General features: G+C 50.2%; 1 pseudogene; it reads left to right on the top strand.

Annotated features, from left to right (window-relative positions):
• Window positions 1-10,456: 10,456 nt before the first annotated feature.
• Window positions 10,457-18,605, top strand: LOC119285587 (annotated as a pseudogene).
• The last annotated feature ends 332 nt before the right edge of the window (window positions 18,606-18,937 follow it).

Here is an 18,937-nt window from a genome sequence, read left to right on the forward strand (position 1 = left end):
TCGGGCGCGGGCGGCGGCGCGTGGAGGCGGCTCCACCGGGCGTCGGGGCGAGGCAAGATGGGCACCGGGGGCCGGCCTTGGGCTCCCAGGCCGGCGGGGATGTGGGGCGGAGGCGCGGCCAACGGGGCGGCGACACATGGCGGCGGCGGGGTAAGTCGGACGTGTCCGGCGCTGTCGGACGTGTCCGACGGCGGCGTATCTGAGATTTTAGGGTTTCGGGGGAGGAGACCCGGGATTTGGAATGGGGGGTGTTTAAATAGGCATAGAGGGAGCTAGGAGAGTCCAAATGAGATGCGGTTTTCGGCCATGCGATCGTGATCGAACGCTCTAGGACATGGAGCAGAGTTTGGTGGGTTTTGGGCCAAATTGGAGGGGTGTTGGGCTGCAACACTAATGAGGCCTTTTCGGTCCCTCAGTTAACCGTTGGAGTATCAAACGAAGTCCAAATGATACGAAACTTGACAGGCGGTCTACCGGTAGTAAACCAAGGCCGCATGGCAAGTCTCGGTCCAATCCGGAAATGTTTAATCCCCACACACGAAAGAAAGCTAGAAATGACCACTGGAGGAGAACGAAGCGCCGGAATGCAAAACGGACAACGGGGAAAAAGCTCGAATGCATGAGATGAACACGTATGCAAATGCAATGCACATGATGACATGATATGAGATGCATGACAACGAAAACAACACACAGAGACAAAGACCCGAACCCGAGAAATAAATATAACTTAACGCCGGAAACGGCAAGAGTTGGAGTACAAATTGGGAAAGTTATATCCGGGGCGTTACAGAAGGCCTTCATGGAGTTACTTGATGTGGTGGATACCGGGCTTGAGACTCCTGTCGGTTTCCGTCCTCACCGCAATGCTACATCCACCCACAAGAAAGCCCTTTGGCCCTACTGCACTGTGAAGGTTCACCCAGTCACTCAGAAGAAGACCTATGAGCTGTCTCCGTATCTGGACATTCTTCATCGCATATTCCGTGAGACTCTCTTCCCTCGGATCGAGAATCTGGATATGGTCCACTCTTACCTCGTGGACATGCTCCTTTTCTGTCAGCATGAGAAGGAAGCAAGCACTGGAGAGAGCCTGGATATCTCTCATGTCATGTGGTCTGAACTTCTATCTGCCGTGTCTGAGCACAAGTGTCCTATCTATGGTCCATTCATCATGAGGCTCATTGAGAGGGCCTGGGCACAGACTTATCCCAGAGTGCTGCTAGAGACTGGAGACTTGGTGTCTCATGAGATCAAGCGTCTGAGGAAGAAGGACAACTGGGCAGCGCCTCACACAGGGGGTCCATCTGCTACTGCTGCCATAGGAGGTCCGTCTGTTGATGCTGCTGCTGCTGCTATTGCTGCCATGGGGACCGAGGGTGAGGCTGCTACTGATGATCATGAGGAGAACTTTGGCCCCTCTAGTGCAGAACCGTCGTGGGCACAGAAGCTTAAGCGCAAGATGAAGAAGCTTTTCTGCATGGAGTCTCATGTTCAGTACATGACTCGTGTGGCGGAGAAGCATGCCAGGACGCACCACAAGGAGCTCATGCGTTAGATGGGAGCAACTGTTGTCAGTGGGTCTGAGGGTCTGATCACTGGAGAGGAGGACTGGATTCATCAGAATTGCCACCGGACCGACTCCGATGCCGAGCAGTTTTCGACCCACGATGAAGATGCAGAGATGTGATGTTCGAGACCTTCCCCTCCCATCACCTGGAGTCGTAGTGTCACTCTATGCCCTTTTTGGTGTCTCGCTGCCAAAGGGGGAGAGAGAGTAGGGATTTGCTTCTTGTGTCGTGCTTTGAGTCGTCTTGTGTTTTCTTGTGTGTTCCTTCTTTGGTTTGGTTTGGTGTGAGACCTAAGTCCTAGTCATATGGTGTAAGACATATGCTCCCTATCGCTACCTTATTACTTATGTCACTTCAGAGTACTGTAGTTTATATTGAGATGCATGCTTGTCCTGTTTATTCTCTTCTCTCATATATCTTGTGCTTAGTGTTGTTGGACTATAAAATATAGGAGGAGTGTTGATCCGAATGTGTGTGTCGTGCCTTATCTTGGTGCACACATTTTGGGGGAGCCCGTCTATATTTTGTAGTTCTTAGTTTTATTCGTTTTAATTCTTTTCCTTGCGCAAATCCCTTGTTGTCATCAATCCACCAAAAAGGGGGAGATTGTTACGGCATATCTCTCTCAAGGTAGTTTTGGTGATTGATGACAACATGTTTGCGGACTAATCTTGTGCGTTGAATTATTCTCAGATTCTCCCCTGGCACGAGACGCTTTCTTCCCCTCGGAGTGTATTTCAAGACGGTGTAGCTCTTTCATTTCTTTCTAGGTGGACTAGTTGCATAGAGGGCACCGTACTATCAAGAGGGGGTCCGCTGGGGTTTTGCTTGGGTGGAATCATCACGTACACATCAGCTTCTCACCCTTCGAGCTTTTCCTGTCCATTGAAGAGATCTCTCCTCTCTTCCTTGTTCTGTCTAGGTCTAAGCGGCAGTACCGCGCACCCAGCGGTAGTACCGCTGAGAAGCCACAAGCGGCAGTACCGCTTCGCAGCGGTAGTACCGCCGTGGCTCCACAGCAGTAGTACCGCTGGGGGCCTGGCACCTCCGCTGGTCCTCGGCTTATTTGAGAGATCCCTTCTCTCTCGCGCGCGCGCCCCAGCGGTAGTACGGCTGGGTAGTTTGGCTCCTACCGCCTCGATTCGAGAGGTCTTTTTCTTGTGTGTAGTTTTGCGGCACTAGTCACGGTTGTAGTGGTGGTAGTATCGTTCCAGGAGCGGTAGTACCGCCCTACCACCGCGGTAGTACCGCATTTGGGTCCGTTCCATACTAAGTCTCCTCAGCGCGGCAGTATCGCTGGTTGGCGCGGCAGTACCATCGCCTGGCGGTAGTACCGCCCCCTCTCAGCTGTAGTACCGCCCTGTGCGGGGCTGGTTGGTGGGGGGCAACGGGATTGTTGCCCCCACTATAAAAGGGAGTCCCCTTCCTCCTTCTCACCTACCTCTTCCTCCCCCAAGCTCCATTTATTGCTCAAGCTCCATTAAATACTCCAAGCTTCATTTCCGCCCGATCTATCTCTCTAGCCAATCAAATTTGTTGATTTGCTCGGGAGTGGTTGAGAAGGCCCCGATCTACACTTCCACCAAGGGATTTTCGATTCCCCCACTCATTCCTAGTGGATCTTGTTACTCTTGGGTGTTTGAGCACCCTAGACAGTTGAGGTCACCTTGGAGCCATATTCCATTGTGGTGAAGCTTCATGGTCTTGTTGGGAGCCTCCGATTAAGTAGTGGAGATTGCCCCAACCTTGTTTGTAAAGGTTCGGTCGCCGCCTTCAAGGGCACCAATAGTGGAATCACGGCATCTCGCATTGTGTGGGGCGTGAGGAGAATACGGTGGCCCTAGTGGCTTCTTGGGGAGCATTGTGCCTCCACACCGCTCCAATGGAGATGTACTTCCCCTCAAAGGAAGGAACTTCGGTAACACATCCTCGTCTCCACCGGATCCACTCTTGGTTATCTCTTACCTTTACTTGTGCAAGCTCTTTATTGTTTCTACCCTTGCTTGCTTGTATGCTTGTTGTTATTGCATCATATAGGCTGCTCACCTAGTTGCACATCTAGACAACCTACTTTGATGCAAAGTTTAATTTGGTAAATAAAAGCTAAAAATTGGTAGTTGCATATTCACCCCCCCCCCCTCTAGTCAACCATATCGATCCTTTCAGCTGTGAAGGAGGTGGCTCATGCCAGGAAGAGCTCCCTGGCTGTGAAGGATGAGGTTCTACACGGTGCACAGAGGGTCGTGGTTCTGAACGGTGCACAGAGGGTCGTGGTTCTGAATGTTGTACAGAGGGACGTGGCAGACGATGTGCTGGAGGAGGAAGTTCAACATCCAAAGTCCTTCTACACATAACAGCTGCGTAAATCCCGCGTAGCTTGTCATCAAGACGCCTCAACCATGAGATGCCCTCTCGCGGTGGTATAGTTTCTCCCCTCTGAAAGCGCCGCATTAAAGCGGAAACCTCCTTCGCGCCTGTACTGTCAAGTCACCCTGTACACAAAGAGTTAACCAATTATATCCTCGTTGTATGATAGACACCACGAATAGACAACCAAGCGAATATGTCTAGATTAACAAAAGACTTAACATATGAGAACCAAGGCATTTACCGTGTGGTGTCTGGTTCCCACAATAGAGGCAGTTGGGTACATATCGCTGGTGAGAGGGGCTTCGATCTTATCAGGAGCAGATGATGGAACCAAGTAGATCCTCGTTGTATGCCGGTAACGTTGCAGATACAACCTGAACATTTCCCAGTTAAAGGGCCGAACCTCACCCCAGATATTTGTCGCAGCGGTAGTCCATTCGTGAACGTAAGGGGTAATGCTCTTAAGCCAATAAGCCATGTACTTGTTTCTTCCTAGGCGACTATCCCTGAGATTGACATGCGCAATACATGATTAGGTATATTATGAATGCAGAGCTGACAACTAAAATAGTATTAGTACTTACTTGTGCACGTGTTCTGGCAAGTGTGGAATATCTGGAATCTTGGGCTCTTGATATAGACCGAACTGTCTCATCACCCTATGAAGAGACATCTCCTCAACCGTCACGTCGAACACCAACTTGGCCTTGGTCATCCAAAAGTGCCGATCTCTAGTGCACAATCCAGAAAATCTCAACTGGGTACCTCGATGATATAGCCTGAGGCGAGTATGGCTCCCAAATAACTTGATCCTCGTGCAAACTATCAAACTGCGCCATGAAGGACGGGTAGCATCCCCTAACCTGAGTATGCGCAAACTGTCTCTGTGCATGACAACAAATAAGCATTAGTAATACTATTGAATGGCAAGAAATAATTGAATTAATTGTTACTTAATATAAAAGTACCCCTCGCCGTGTCCAAACAGATCCCATAGTAGGTAAGTCGCCGATAGCAGGCACATAAGTCCCAGCTAAGTCCTCCAAACCAAAAGGTTTATCAACATAGACATAGGGTCATCCAATAGGGAATCTCTCGTATGACCAGAGCTACAACAATAATGGACATCCAACAAGACTAGATTTTCTAGACTTCAACAAGCAAGCTTTGCACAGGCCTCTGTACGTAGCCGCTAACACAGCAGAACCAAAACTCCTTTATAGAATATTCATAGGGCAACGTGCGTCAGCTATCTCTCGTGCAATACCGATGAGTCGTGCATCGACAGTGGTCAAGTGGTTCTCCGTAAACATCGTCTTGCCGAACAGCCAAAGAATATATGCCTCTAGGGACCGGTCAATCTGTGCCTCCGACAACTGAACGTCGGGATATCCTAACGAGACAATCTACATAGAAACGTAATAATTGTATGAACATCGGACAACTAAAAAACAACATTTGTTTAAGTGGCCGTGATGGTTACCTGAAACTGGCTCAACCATCTAAAAAGAGGTCCATGAGGATCATTGTCTATGGCCCTAGCAGTCGGGACCGCAGCCAAAAAACGGGTCTGCATCGCTGCTTGCCACCCAGATTCTGCCTCTAAGGGACCTATGGCAGCACCGGCCAGAGGTAATCCCAACAAGTAAGACACATCCTGTAAAGTAGGCGCCATCTCTCCCCAGGGAAAGTGAAACATATGTGTCTCTGGTCTCCATCTATCTACTAAGCAGGTAAGGAGTGACTTGTCGTAAGAGAAACGTTTCACTTGCCTCTTGTGTAACTGCAATGGTTCACCTGCCTCATCTAAGTCCGGACCATCAATCCACTCATCCAATGTACCCTCAACCAATCGTGCCGAGGGTAGAAGTCCAGCCCAACTTAACCTACAAAATAAAGAGATTGTTAGAGGTTATGAAAAGTATGTCAAACATAGTAAGTCATTATATGGACTCCATTATATGCACACATACCTATCAACCCATGAATCGTGTATCAGCCAGTTAGTCTTTGGGGTACGAGTGACCAACACGTCTAAGTTGTTGCCCGCTTCCGTAAGGGCGCTCCGGTGCTTTCTATCGATGTTACCATTAAGCAACGGATACGAAGACATATCTGCAATTTAAACAACAAATCTCATATGCAAATAAAACATAGTACAACATATTACAAATTATAACATAGTCCTGACATATTACGAATTAAAACATAGTCCTAACATATTACATATTAAAACATAGTCCTCACATATTACAAATTAAAACATAGTCCTGACATATTACAAATTAAAACATAGTCCTGACATATTACAAATTAAAACATAGTCCTGACATATTACATATTAAAACATAGTCCTGACATATTACATATTAAAACCCACTACGACACATTATATAGCTTGTGAGTTATTTCTTCCTCGTTCGCCCCTTCGGCCTCGACTGCCACGACCATGTCCACCTCTTTCTTCTGTTGTCGCAGCCGTCGATGTGGAAGCACTCGTCGATGCGGAAGAACCATCTTTGTTCAGGTCGGGACAATATTTCATCCTATGCCCATAAGCCGCGCATAACAAACATTGTCTGGTTGCTCCACCAGCTTCAGACTGGTCCATATCGTTCCGGATGCGACGGGCCTTTCGTCTGCCCCTACTTGTTCGCCGAAGGTCTGGATGCGGGATGTATACTCTCTCACCGTCGTTTACCTTGTTGAAATTGCCGACGACTCTAAACCCTGTCATCTCGCCTGTCCAGGTGTTGAGCACTGCCTCTTTTAAATAGTATGGGGACACAAAGGATATAGCATCCAACTCAATCTGGCCACAGGCAGCCAACACATGAGAGCAAGGTAGGTGCAACAACTTCGGTTTGTTGCATGTACACTCACACGTTGGATAAAATTCCGTTCCAATTTTTACCTCGTGTGTCTTCACCTCATTTCCAGAACCAAAACCATCGGTAGGAAGCTGAACCTCATACCTCCTTTCTTGATTCCCTATGAGTCTGACAGTGTGCTTCTTTGCTTTCTCTATCTTCTTTGCCATGTATTCCATGACACGGCTACAATAAGGTGTGTTCTGATTATCTTCAATATGCTTCTTTGCTAACTCGTGCCTTTCTCTAAAATATCTCAAAGTGCCATGGAATACAGCCTCCACAATTGCTGTGAGTGGCAATGCTCTATTCCCTCTCAGCACAAAGTTATAAACCTCTGCAAGATTGGTTGTCATGTGGCCATACCTAGCTCCATGTGTGTCATGCAGCAAAGACCAATTCATTGGAGTCTCTTTCTCTATCCACTCAGAAAAATTCTTTATTGCCCTTCCCTTCTTTCTCTTAGTATTAGGAGGGTCAATTGCTGGCAAGTCACAAAGACCTACTGGCTCCTCTAGCTCCGTGATGAGTGCTGCTAATTTAACCTGATCTTCTTCCATTTTCTTCCTTGCACGGACCTGCTTCTTAGTAAACTCATCTAGTTTTGACCAAATAAATTCGTATTTGCGCTGCTGGCTCTGGTTGCATAATTTTTTGAACAAGTTCATCAACCGCTTGTTCTTGAACTGTGAGAAAAAATTAGCCCCAAGATGGCGCATGCACCACTGGCTCTGCAAGTCCCTCCAAGGTGTTGGTTCATCATCTGTTGGATTACAAAGTGTCTTCACGGCCTTCAATATACCAGCATGTCTGTCATGAATGACACACACGTTTGGTCGGTCCTTCACGATGGCAATTTTCACTTGGCGGAAGAACCATAACAAGCTGAGAAAGTTCTCACCCTCCACAAATGCCATGGCAAGTGGGATGATTTGATTGTTCCCGTCCACACCAATAGCGGTCATGATTTGCCCTCTATACTGACCGGTCAGGAATGTACCATCCACAAACATAACAGGAGGATAATGCTGAAAAGTTTCAATGCACATAGCAAAAGAGAAGAACACTCGTTTCAACACCTTGAAATCTAGTATACTCAGTAACCTCATGTGTTGTACGTTCACATAAGTGTCGGGATTCCTCTCCTCTAGTATGCCCAGGAGACGGACAACATTATCATATGAGTCGAAGAACGTCCCAAACCTTTCCTCCATAGCCTTCTGCTTAGCCCTCCAAGCCTTCCCATAAGGAATGACATAATTCCATCTGACCTTCACTGCTGTCTGGATGTGTTTTGCTTTCATATCTTTCTTCTCTATTATCTCAGTATACATGAGTTGCACAATAAGACTTGAAGTCAGGTTCGGATGCTTCACCAGCAGGTTCTTTCTCACACAATTATGTGGGACGATAATGGTGACAACCCAGTGGATGTCATACTTCGGCACGTGCCCGTGCACCTTCCCAGGACAACCTGTTACAACACATTTCACGATATAGTTTGCTGGACTTGATATGTGTGTCCGAAAAACCCTCTGCGTAGACATAGCCCACTTTATCACCGCATACTTCATTTTTTTCTTTGTATCAAACATAGCCCCTATATGTACTTGGTTCAGATTATACTGCCATGGAGTCTCATGGCCATCCTTGACCGTAAGGCCGGTGGATATGTCCTGCTCCCATGCAGAAGGAATCGGTACCTCCACTTCATCCTCAGAATTTTCAGAATCCAGTTCCTCCACCAATCCATCCTCGTCCTCTTCCTCCATCAGCCTCTGCATTTCATCCCCTTCCTCATCCCCATCAGCAATACCAAAACCAGCTAATATTATCGACTGGCTACTCTGCCCAGTATCAGGACCACAAACATTGTGTGGCACGTAGTCTGACTCTTTCTCAGGTTGGCTAGCATCCACATCTTGTGGCTGTGATCCGGATAAAACAATCTCGTTAGCCACTTCACTGCCTTGGCCGGGTTCATACCCCCTGTGGAGTTGTATGGTATTCTCCTCCTTCGGCATAGGTTGCACAAGTGCATATGGGTGGATTCTTCAGTCTCGGCACCGTCTTAACAAGGGCAACCAATGCTGGCTCCTATCTACCGGCATCAACTCCCACTTGACATTTTTACAAGATTTGGTCCACAATGCATGAATACTGACGGAACATACTTCAGGATCCAGCCCGAAACTAGTTGTCAACCAGTACTTCAATTGTCTAATGTCCAGTCTGTCCGGGTCTGCTAGTGTCATGACGCCATTTTTAAACTCGCTAAGATCAACCCCCAACTCATTATATCGAACATTACCAGCGCCGTAGTAAACATTCAGATTTACTGATTCGGACATTTTCACCTGTCAGACATTGCCATCTTCTCATTAATCACAACGAACACTAATATTATCCGCTACACTAACTAAAATCCGCTAAAATGCCACCACATACAAATTAACACTAACACAATTTTTATTATCCGCTAAACTAACACAATCATTATTATTCTGCTACACTAACACAATTATTACTCCGCTAAAATGCCACCACATACAAATTAACACTACAATTCGCAATATAATTTATCTACGCTAACTAAACTATGCAACTCAGAGAAAATTTGTGAGGAGATGATTATACCTTAGCGGAGGTGCTTGCACCACTGAACAACGACAGCACCACCGCCGCCCCCTCGACGACCGGAGGTTCAACTCCAGTCACCCCCAAGCCGCACCTCCTCCTCCACAGCTGCTGCTCCTCATCAACACCTCCTGCCCAACCGCATCTCCTCCTCCCCACCATGGCTCCTCCTCCCCACCATGTCTACTCCTCCCCAAACGCACAGAAAACTATCCCATAGCAAAAAAAACACCGTAGGCCATTTGAGATTGCTACGATCTACCGATTCAGTGGCTTAGATGTGAAAATGGGTGGCAAACGGAGGAGATCAGCTAGGGATGGTGAGGTACAGAGAAGAAACGAGAGAGAGAAAGAAGAACAGAGGCGAACAGGCGAGAGGAAGGAGATGCCGCGCGGTGCCTTATCCGGCGCTTTTCGGTCAATGCGTGGCTGAAAAGTACTTCGGCCGCTGCCTGGCCGAAAAGGCCCACTTCGGTCGGTCCCAGGCCGAAGCTACTATTTTCAGCCATACTTCCACCGACACTCGATTTTCGGCCCAGCTAGGCGTATCTTCGGTCAACCGCGGGCCGAAAAGCCCATTTCGGCCAAGCTGCGACCGAAAAGTGCCACTTCGGCCAACACCTGCCCGACGGGCTACTAGTTTTGGTTTTTTTGCATTACGTGCTATAGTTCTCGAAAATGCTATATAATATATCATAGTTTTGAAAAAAAATTATAATTAACTGGCATGGAAATCTCTTCTTCTTCTTCTTCTTCTTCTTCTTCTTCTTCTTCTTCTTCTTCTTCTTCTTCTTCTTCTTCTTCTTCTTTGAATTTGACCGGGGCCATGTGTCAGCGTCGTACTGTCAGGTAGGTTCATGAGCGGACCAGCTCCTCAGGTCTATACACTTGTGCCTCTCCCAGCTGCCTCGTGGCGCCCAGACCCTTCGAGAGAAAACAAGCATGGCCGATTCCTACAAACAAAAACTCGGCAATCTCTCCACCGCTTCTCTCAGAAGGCCAGAACCCAGCAAAGCACTTGCCCTGTTTCGGCGCGCTGCTTCAGGAAGCGAGTGTTGATCACACAGGCCCGAGGCAAGATGGCGCGCAGGCCGGGGGCGGAGGAGGAGAGGCCGTGGGGGCTGGCTGAACACGGGAGGCTGGGGAAACGGAAGGTGGTGGGCGTGGTGGTGCTGGACGGATGGGGCGAGGTGCCGCCCGACCCCTTCAACTGCATCCACGTCGCCGACACCCCCACCCTCGACGCCCTCAAGAAGGTACCTGCGTCTCTCTTCTCTTCTCTCACGCTGCTTCATCGGTTCCGGTTCGGTTCCTACATGCGGATGGAGATCCTTTGCTTGTGTGGTTGCATGGCATGGCAGGGTGCTCCGGAGAGGTGGAGGCTGATCAAAGCTCACGGCACGGCCGTGGGGCTGCCTACGGATGATGACATGGGGAACAGCGAGGTCGGCCACAATGCGCTTGGAGCCGGCCAGATATATGCCCAGGGGTAATGCTCCCAATGCTACATCCACGGCCAATTAAGGGCTCCTTTGATTCAAAGGATTTGCATAGAAATTTTGAAGGATTGGTATCCTTAGGAATTTTTTCTATGTTGATTGTTTGATTCATAGGATTGAATCCTATAGGATTTTTTTTCAAAGGAATTTTTTGTACTACTTCTCATAGGATTTCTAGCATCCACTCAAACCTCTTTAAAAGAATCCTTTGTTTTTCCTATGATGCTCAAACAACCTAAAACCCTATAGGATTGAGATGAGCATGACATTCCAATCCTATGTTTTTCCTATTCCCATGTTTTTATAATCCTGCAAATCAAAGAGGCCCTAAGTATGGTTTGCGGGGGTTGAGATCCTCTACAGTACTGTACGGTGCTGTAGTGCGGATGACATATGGGGCCGGGTCCACACGGCAATGATAGTACTGCATCATACAGTACTGCAGACGATCCTAGCCCGGTTTATGGGGGATTGGCCAGTTGGCAATTTTTGATTGGAGGTAAGAGGGGAGGCCGGCCCCACCCCTGTTGAATTTTTTTTTGGGGGGGGAGAGGATTAGGAGGAAGGTTACGTAACATCTTTCGTAGGTGTAGTATTATTGCTAGTACAACTTTCGTCCGGAATTAACTGTCTCTGAAATGAGTGTTATGAGTGTATCTACATGTGTTTCGGTGTGTAGATACGTTACAGTTAATTTCGGACAGAGTGAGTACTAGAATAATAAGATTTGCAGTGTGTTATGAAAAAATTGTGGAAGCCATATAAGGACACTTGTTTATTTATCTCTTAAAGGTGGCTATCTTACTCCTTAGGACCTCTTTGATTCAAAGGTTTTTCATAGGTGTTTTAAGGAATTTCACTCTTTAGGATTGTTTATTGAAATTTCTATTTGCGAGTTATTTATTGCCAAAGAGGAGTCGGGTGCTACTTATTTCCAAAGAGAGTCGGGGAGTACTCGCCTCGGGAGAATACACATGAGATTTGTAGGAATTTCCCTACGTGGGTTGTTTGATTTGTAGTAGTATTGAATCCTATCAAGCATTTTCTCAGTGATTTCCTCGCGTAACATTTCAAAGAAAATTTTATGTTTGCTCAAACTTCTTGGAAAGAATCCTTTATTTTCTTACAATACAATCGATCATTTTTTGGTACACATTCATTCGTGTATGATTCGAGTGGGCCTGTGTTATGACCGGATTGGTCTATTCTAGGAAGAGGCCCACCGGGCATTAGTATTAGGGGCTTGGCCCGCAAGTTATCTTAGGCAAGTTATCTTAGGAAAGTTATCTTAGGCTAAAGTTATAAACTCATGTAAGGCATCGTTTTGAGGCAAGCAATAAAGACTATTATTATCTTTTGTTGCCCGGCTTCTAGAGGAGCCAGAAACCCTAGCCGCCGCAGCCAAGCCGCCGCAGCCCTCAACCCTAGCCGCGACGGCGCCCTCCCGCCGGCGCGCCCGTTCCTCGCCGCGTCCACTCCCTCCTTCCCCCTACAACCTTCGCAGTAGAGCCGGTAGGAACCCTACTCCTACCAATTTGGTATCCCTAGGATCACAGTGGCGAACGGCGATCGCCTCCGGTGTCATGGGCTAGCCCGCGACGTTCCCATCTCCATCGGCGGCGAACACTTTTCCATCACCTGTGCTGGGATCGATATGGGCTGTTTCGACTTCATCCTCGGGGTGGACTTTCTCCGGACCCTCGGCCCCATCCTGTGGGATTTCGACGCGCTCACGATGACATTCTGGCGGCAGAGCCGCCGCATCCGGTGGGAGGGCATTGGGGGCGCCGCGCCTGCCGTGCCACACCTCCAGCTGGCTGCCGCGTCCTCGGAGGCCGAGCACCCCCTGCTGGATTCTCTTCTGCAGCAGCACAGCGACCTCTTCGACGATCCGCGGGGTCTTCCGCCTACCCGGGTGTACGACCATCATATTCACCTCGTACCAGGCTCCACTCCGGTGGCGGTGCGACCCTACCGCTACCCCCAGCTGCAGAAGGATGAGTTGGAGTGCCAGTGTGCCCTGATGCTCGCCGCAGGCATCATCCGGATCTCCACGTCGCCCTTCACGGCGCCGGTGCTTCTCGTTCGTAAGTCAGACGGCACATGGCGCTTCTGCATCGACTACCGCGCCCTCAACGCACTCACGCTCAAGGACAAGTTCCCTATACCGGTGGTCGACGAGCTCTTGGATGAGCTCCATGGGGCACGCTTCTTCACCAAGCTCGATCTCCGGTCGGGCTATCATCAGGTGCGCATGCATCCGGACGACATCGCCAAGACGGTGTTTCGCACCCACCATGGCCACTTCGAGTTCTTGGTGATGCCTTTCGGCCTCGCCAACGCCCCGGCGATGTTCCAGGCCCTGATGAACGACGTCCTTCGACCCTACTTACGGCGGTTTGTGCTTGTTTTCTTTGATGACATCCTTATCTACAGCGCCACCTGGGACGAACATCTCTAGCACGTCGCCATTGTCTTCAACGAGCTTCGGGCGCACCACCTCCACCTTAAGCGCTCGAAGTGCTCGTTCGGGACGCCTACCGTCGCCTACCTCAGCCATGTCATCTCGGCCGACGGGGTGGCTATGGACGCCGATAAGGTGGCGGCCGTCTCCGCCTGGCCGACGCCTCACTCGCCGCGGGCTCTCCGCGGGTTCCTCGGACTCGTCGGCTACTACCGGAAATTTATCCGGGAGTTCGGACTCATCGCGGCGCCCCTCACGCGGTTGCTTCGCCGCGACGCCTTCGCCTAGGACGACGAGGCGATGACGGCGTTCGAGGCCCTCAAGGGGGCCCTCACGACGGGCCCCGTCCTCCAGATGCCCGACTTCGACTGGCCGTTCGTGGTGGACTATGACGCCTCGGGTGCCGGGTTCGGCGCCGTACTTCATCAGGGCGATGAGCCCCTCGCTTTCTTCAGCCGGCCTTTCGCTCCGAGCCATCTTAAGTTGGCAGCCTACGAGCGGGAGCTCATTGGCCTCGTCCAGGCCGTACGTCATTGGCGGCCATACTTGTGGGGGCGGACCTTCCACATTCGCACGGACCACTACAGCCTGAAGTTCTTGCTGGATCAACGGCTGTCGACCGTCCCGCAGCACCAGTGGATCACCAAGCTCTTCGGCTTCGACTTCTCCGTCGAGTATCGGCCGGGCCGTCTTAACACCGTGGCCGACGCGCTGTCCCGTCGCGATTCCGACCTCGCGCCATCCGCCGACGCGTCCGCTGGGACGGCCTTGTGCATCCGCTCCGGGCCATCGTTCGGTCTCTTCACCGACATTCGACGCGCCACTGCGACGGCAAATGACGCCGCACTTCTTCAGCAGCAGCTCGCGGCCGGCGACTTGGAGGAGCCCTGGTGCTTCTCTGACGGACTGCTCCTCCATGGGCGCCGGATCTTTGTTCCGGCGCATGATGATCTCCGTCACCAGGTGTTGCAGCTCGCCCACTCGGCGGGCCATGAGGGTGTGCAGAAAACCCTCCATCATCTTCGCGCCGACTTCTACATTCCTGGCGATCGTGCCCTGGTCCGCGACTGGGTTCGGTCTTGTCAGACTTGCCAGTGCAACAAGACAGAGACCCTGAGGCCGGCGGGGCTCCTTCAGCCCTTGGAGGTGCCGTCTCAGGTTTGGGCGGATATCTCCTTGGACTTCATCGAGGGCCTTCCCAAGGTGGGGGGCAAGTCAGTCATCCTCACGGTGGTCGATCGCTTCTCTAAGTACGCCCACTTCATCGCGCTGGGCCATCCATACACGGCGGCATCCGTGGCCCGGGCCTTCTTCGACGGCATAGTCCGTCTACACGGGTTCCCGACGTCGATCGTCAGTGATCGGGACCCAGTCTTCACGGGCCATGTCTGGCGCGACCTCTTCAGGATGGCGGGTGTCCAGCTCCGCCTGAGTACGGCGTTCCATCCTCAGACGGACGGTCAGTCTGAGGTGGTTAACAAGGTCATTGCCATGTATTTGCGTTGTGTGACAGGTGATCGGCCTCGCGCTTGGGTGGACTGGCTCTCTTGGGCGGAGTACTGCTACAACACTTCTTATCACTCCGCCCTGCGCGCGACGCCATTTGAGGTGGTCTATGGTCGACCACCCCCGCCTATACTTCCGGTCGACCCGGAGACGGCTCGGACGGCGGTTGCGGGTGACCTTATCCGCACCCGTGATGAGATGCTGGCTGAGGTCCGTCAGCGTCTCCTTCAGGCCCAGCAGACGGCCAAGCACTACTATGACGATCATCATCGCGAGGCGGAGTTCGCAGTGGGTGACTGGGTGTGGCTGCGTCTTCTCCACCGCTCTACGCAGTCACTGGACCCGCGCGCGAAGCGCAAGCTTGGCCCTCGCTACGCCGGGCCCTTCCCTGTCGTGGAGCGCATTGGGAAGGTGGCCTATCGTCTTCAGCTTCCAGCCCGCGCCCGCATCCACGACGTGTTCCATGTGGGGCTGCTCAAGCCTTTTCATGGGAGCCATCGGCGGCTCCTCCGGCGCTTCCTCCAACCGCCGATGGTCGCATTCTTCCAGAGCCAGCAAAGGTGTTGCAGGCCCAGCTCCGTCGTGGCGTCTGGTTCGTCCTAATTCAGTGGGCGGGCCTTCCGGAGGAGGAGGCTACTTGGGAGCAGCGTGAAGATTTCCGTCAACACTATCCAGAATTTCAGCTCGAGGACGAGCTGTTTGCGCAGGCGGGGAGAGATGTTATGACCGGCTTGGTCTATTCTAGGAAGAGGCCCACCGGGCATTAGTATTAGGGGCTTGGCCCACAAGTTATCTTAGGCAAGTTATCTTAGGCTAAAGTTATAAATACTCATGTAAGGCATCGTTTTGAGGCAAGCAATAAAGACTATTATTATCTTTTGTTGCCCGGCTTCTAGAGGAGCCGGAAACCCTAGCCGCCGCAGCCAAGCCGCCGCCGCCCTCAACCCTAGCCGCGACGGCGCCCTGCCGCCGGCGCGCCCGTTCCTCGCCGCGTCCACTCCCTCCTTGCCCCTACAACCTTCGCAGTAGAGCCGGTAGGAACCCTAGTCCTACCAGCCTGACATTTCAATTTTGTGTTCTTTTTCTACTACTTTGTTTTTGGGATCTTCCTAATTGTTATCAAAGCCAGTGACACTATAGTAGTAATAGTGATAATAAACTATGTAAAAGGGATACTTACTATGCTAGTAATAATTATAATAAACACTTTGTAAAGAAATTTGAATACACTATGCGTTGTGTGTGTAGGTTTGTTGCCGACTTTAGTCATTTTAGATATTGAACTTGTATGTTGGCTTTCTATGCTGGTATAATGTATGAACAAATGGAGGCATGTGACCTAGTGGTCGTTCATATACACCTTGGTTTAATCCTTGCGATTGACATTGTAACCGTACTTGTTCCGGTTACTCGGGCGGGACAAAATGTGATGGTGTTAAGTAGGCGAGGGAGTGTGCGGGTCTGCGTGCTTTGCGATGGTGTGTGCGGGTTAGTGCTAGCATAAGGACAACAGTCATGTATGACCAAAGCGACCAAGTTAATTTCAGTACAACTACCTTGGTGAAGCTACTTATTAAGCAAAAGTTAGTGATCATTTGTGCACAACGTGCAGTGCAAAACTGGTGGATTTGGCGCTTGACTCTGGGAAGATATATGAGGGGGAGGGTTTTAAGTACATCCAGCAGTCTTTTGACACCGGTACTTTGCACCTCATTGGTTTGCTGAGCGATGGGGGCGTGCATTCAAGGATCGATCAGCTGCAGGTTACACCATTTTTCTTCTAAGCAGAGTTCATTCTGCAGTGTAGTTCCAGGCTGATGTGAATGATTTGGCTGTGGCAGCTGCTTCTGAAGGGGGCTAGTGAACATGGAGCGAAGAGGATACGGGTTCATATCCTTACCGACGGTCGCGACGTATTGGATGGAAGCAGTGTCACATTCGTGGAAACGCTTGAGAATGATCTGGCTAAGCTACAGGAGAAGGGTGTTGATGCAAGGATTGCATCTGGTGGAGGCAGGATGTATGTTACAATGGACCGCTATGAGGTGATCTCTCCTATCCTATCCTACTTCAAAAAATTGTGTGTTTCTTCAGGGATGTACCCTGCAGCAGCAATACTGCAATTATAACTTCTTTTTTGCGAGATACTGCAGTTATAACTTTGTATTTCTTGTTGTTATGCAGAATGATTGGCAAGTTGTGAAGCGTGGCTGGGATGCCCAGGTTCTTGGTGAAGCCCCACACAAGTTTCCAAGTGCCCTTGAAGCCGTGAAGAAGCTGAGGGATGATGATCCAAGGCCAACGACCAGTATTTACCCCCGTTCGTCGTCGTCGATGAAAGCGGAAAACCTGTTGGGCCCATAGTGGATGGAGACGCTGTTGTGACATTTAACTTCAGAGCTGATCGAATGGTGATGCTCGCAAAGGCGCTAGAGTACGAGGACTTGGACAAATTCGACCGTGTCAGATTCCCGAGGATTCGCTACGCCGGTATGCTTCAGTATGACGGCGAACTAAAGCTCCCAAGTCATTACCTTGTTGCTCCCCCGGAGATAGAGAGGACGTCCGGCGAGTACCTGGCGCACAATGGCGTACGCACCTACGCTTGCAGGTACATACTTTTGTGCTGTATAAAGAGCTTCTATCTCTGAACATTCTGGTACTTGAGCATGTCTTGTGGTTTTGACCTGTAGCGAGACAGTGAAATTTGGTCATGTCACCTTTTTCTGGAACGGGAATCGGTCGGGCTACTTCAACCCAAACCTGGAAAGGTACGAAGAAATTCCCAGTGACACTGGTATACCCTTTAATGTACAGCCAAGAATGAAGGCCGTGGAAGTTGCAGAGAAGGCACGGGATGCCATCCTCAGTGGCAAATTTGATCAGGTACTTGGCACAATGAGATCCTCCTCAAGCATAAATCCATGCATATGCATATGCATGTGCAAGTAGACAAATGAGATACTCATTTGTAACTGTTAATTGGCAACTACGGTGAGTAGTAAAACAGAGTGATGTGGTGGTTTTGTAGGTACGGGTAAACATCCCGAATGCAGACATGGTTGGGCACACAGGTGACCTTGAAGCCACCATCGCTGGGTGCAAGGCCGCTGATGAAGCCGTCAAGATTATTCTTGACGCCATTGAACAAGTAGGTGGCATCTTCGTGGTCACCGCTGACCATGGCAATGCCGAGGACATGGTGAAAAGAGACAAATCCGGGAAACCGATTCGCGACAAAGACGGGAATGTGCAGCCCCTTACCTCACACACACTGAATCCAGTGAGTGCACATTTCATCATCAGACGCCCGGTGCTATGTATATCTATATGCACGAGCACGACTGAGTGTCCCGTTCTCATCGTCTTACTGAACCCGGCTGCAGGTCCCCATCGCCATCGGAGGTCCAGGGCTTGCGCCAGGGGCTACATTCCGGGAGGACCTTCCGGATGCCGGGCTCGCTAACGTCGCGGCGACACTCATCAACCTCCATGGTTTCGAGGCCCCTCGTCAATATGAGCCAACTCTCATCCAAGTCTCGCCGGTTCCCTTCTGAATCCGTCATCTGCCGTTCCCCTTCCCTTTCTGTGATTGGCGCAGCCATGCTTATGTCTACCTAGTAAATAAATGTCCACCCATGTACCACCATTTTCTTTCTTTCTTTGAATTGATGTCCACTTCTGTTTCTGAATCCGTCCGTGTGTGGTGATACCGTACCCGTATGTAGTAGGAGTATCTATTTTGTGCCTCTTTTTCCTGGGTTTAGGTTTGTTGGGAGAGCGCTTCTGACCTTTGTAATCATGCAGCGTTTTCAGGATGATTGCTTGGCACGCTCCAAATTCAGTGAGAATTAATTTTTTACGCCAAATACGTAGCTAAATGAGAACTTGGAACAAGAAGTCGCCTTCAGAGTTTTAGCTTTAAAAATCCCAGAGGTTCGCGACACCAACAGTAGATCATCAATCAGTTCTAGTCAAGCTGCCTGATATAACCAACTAGCTGGATGCAGTTAAATCTGT

Source organism: Triticum dicoccoides, chromosome 4A (assembly GCF_002162155.2).
Source record: "Triticum dicoccoides isolate Atlit2015 ecotype Zavitan chromosome 4A, WEW_v2.0, whole genome shotgun sequence".
Taxonomy (NCBI): Eukaryota; Viridiplantae; Streptophyta; class Magnoliopsida; order Poales; family Poaceae; genus Triticum; species Triticum dicoccoides.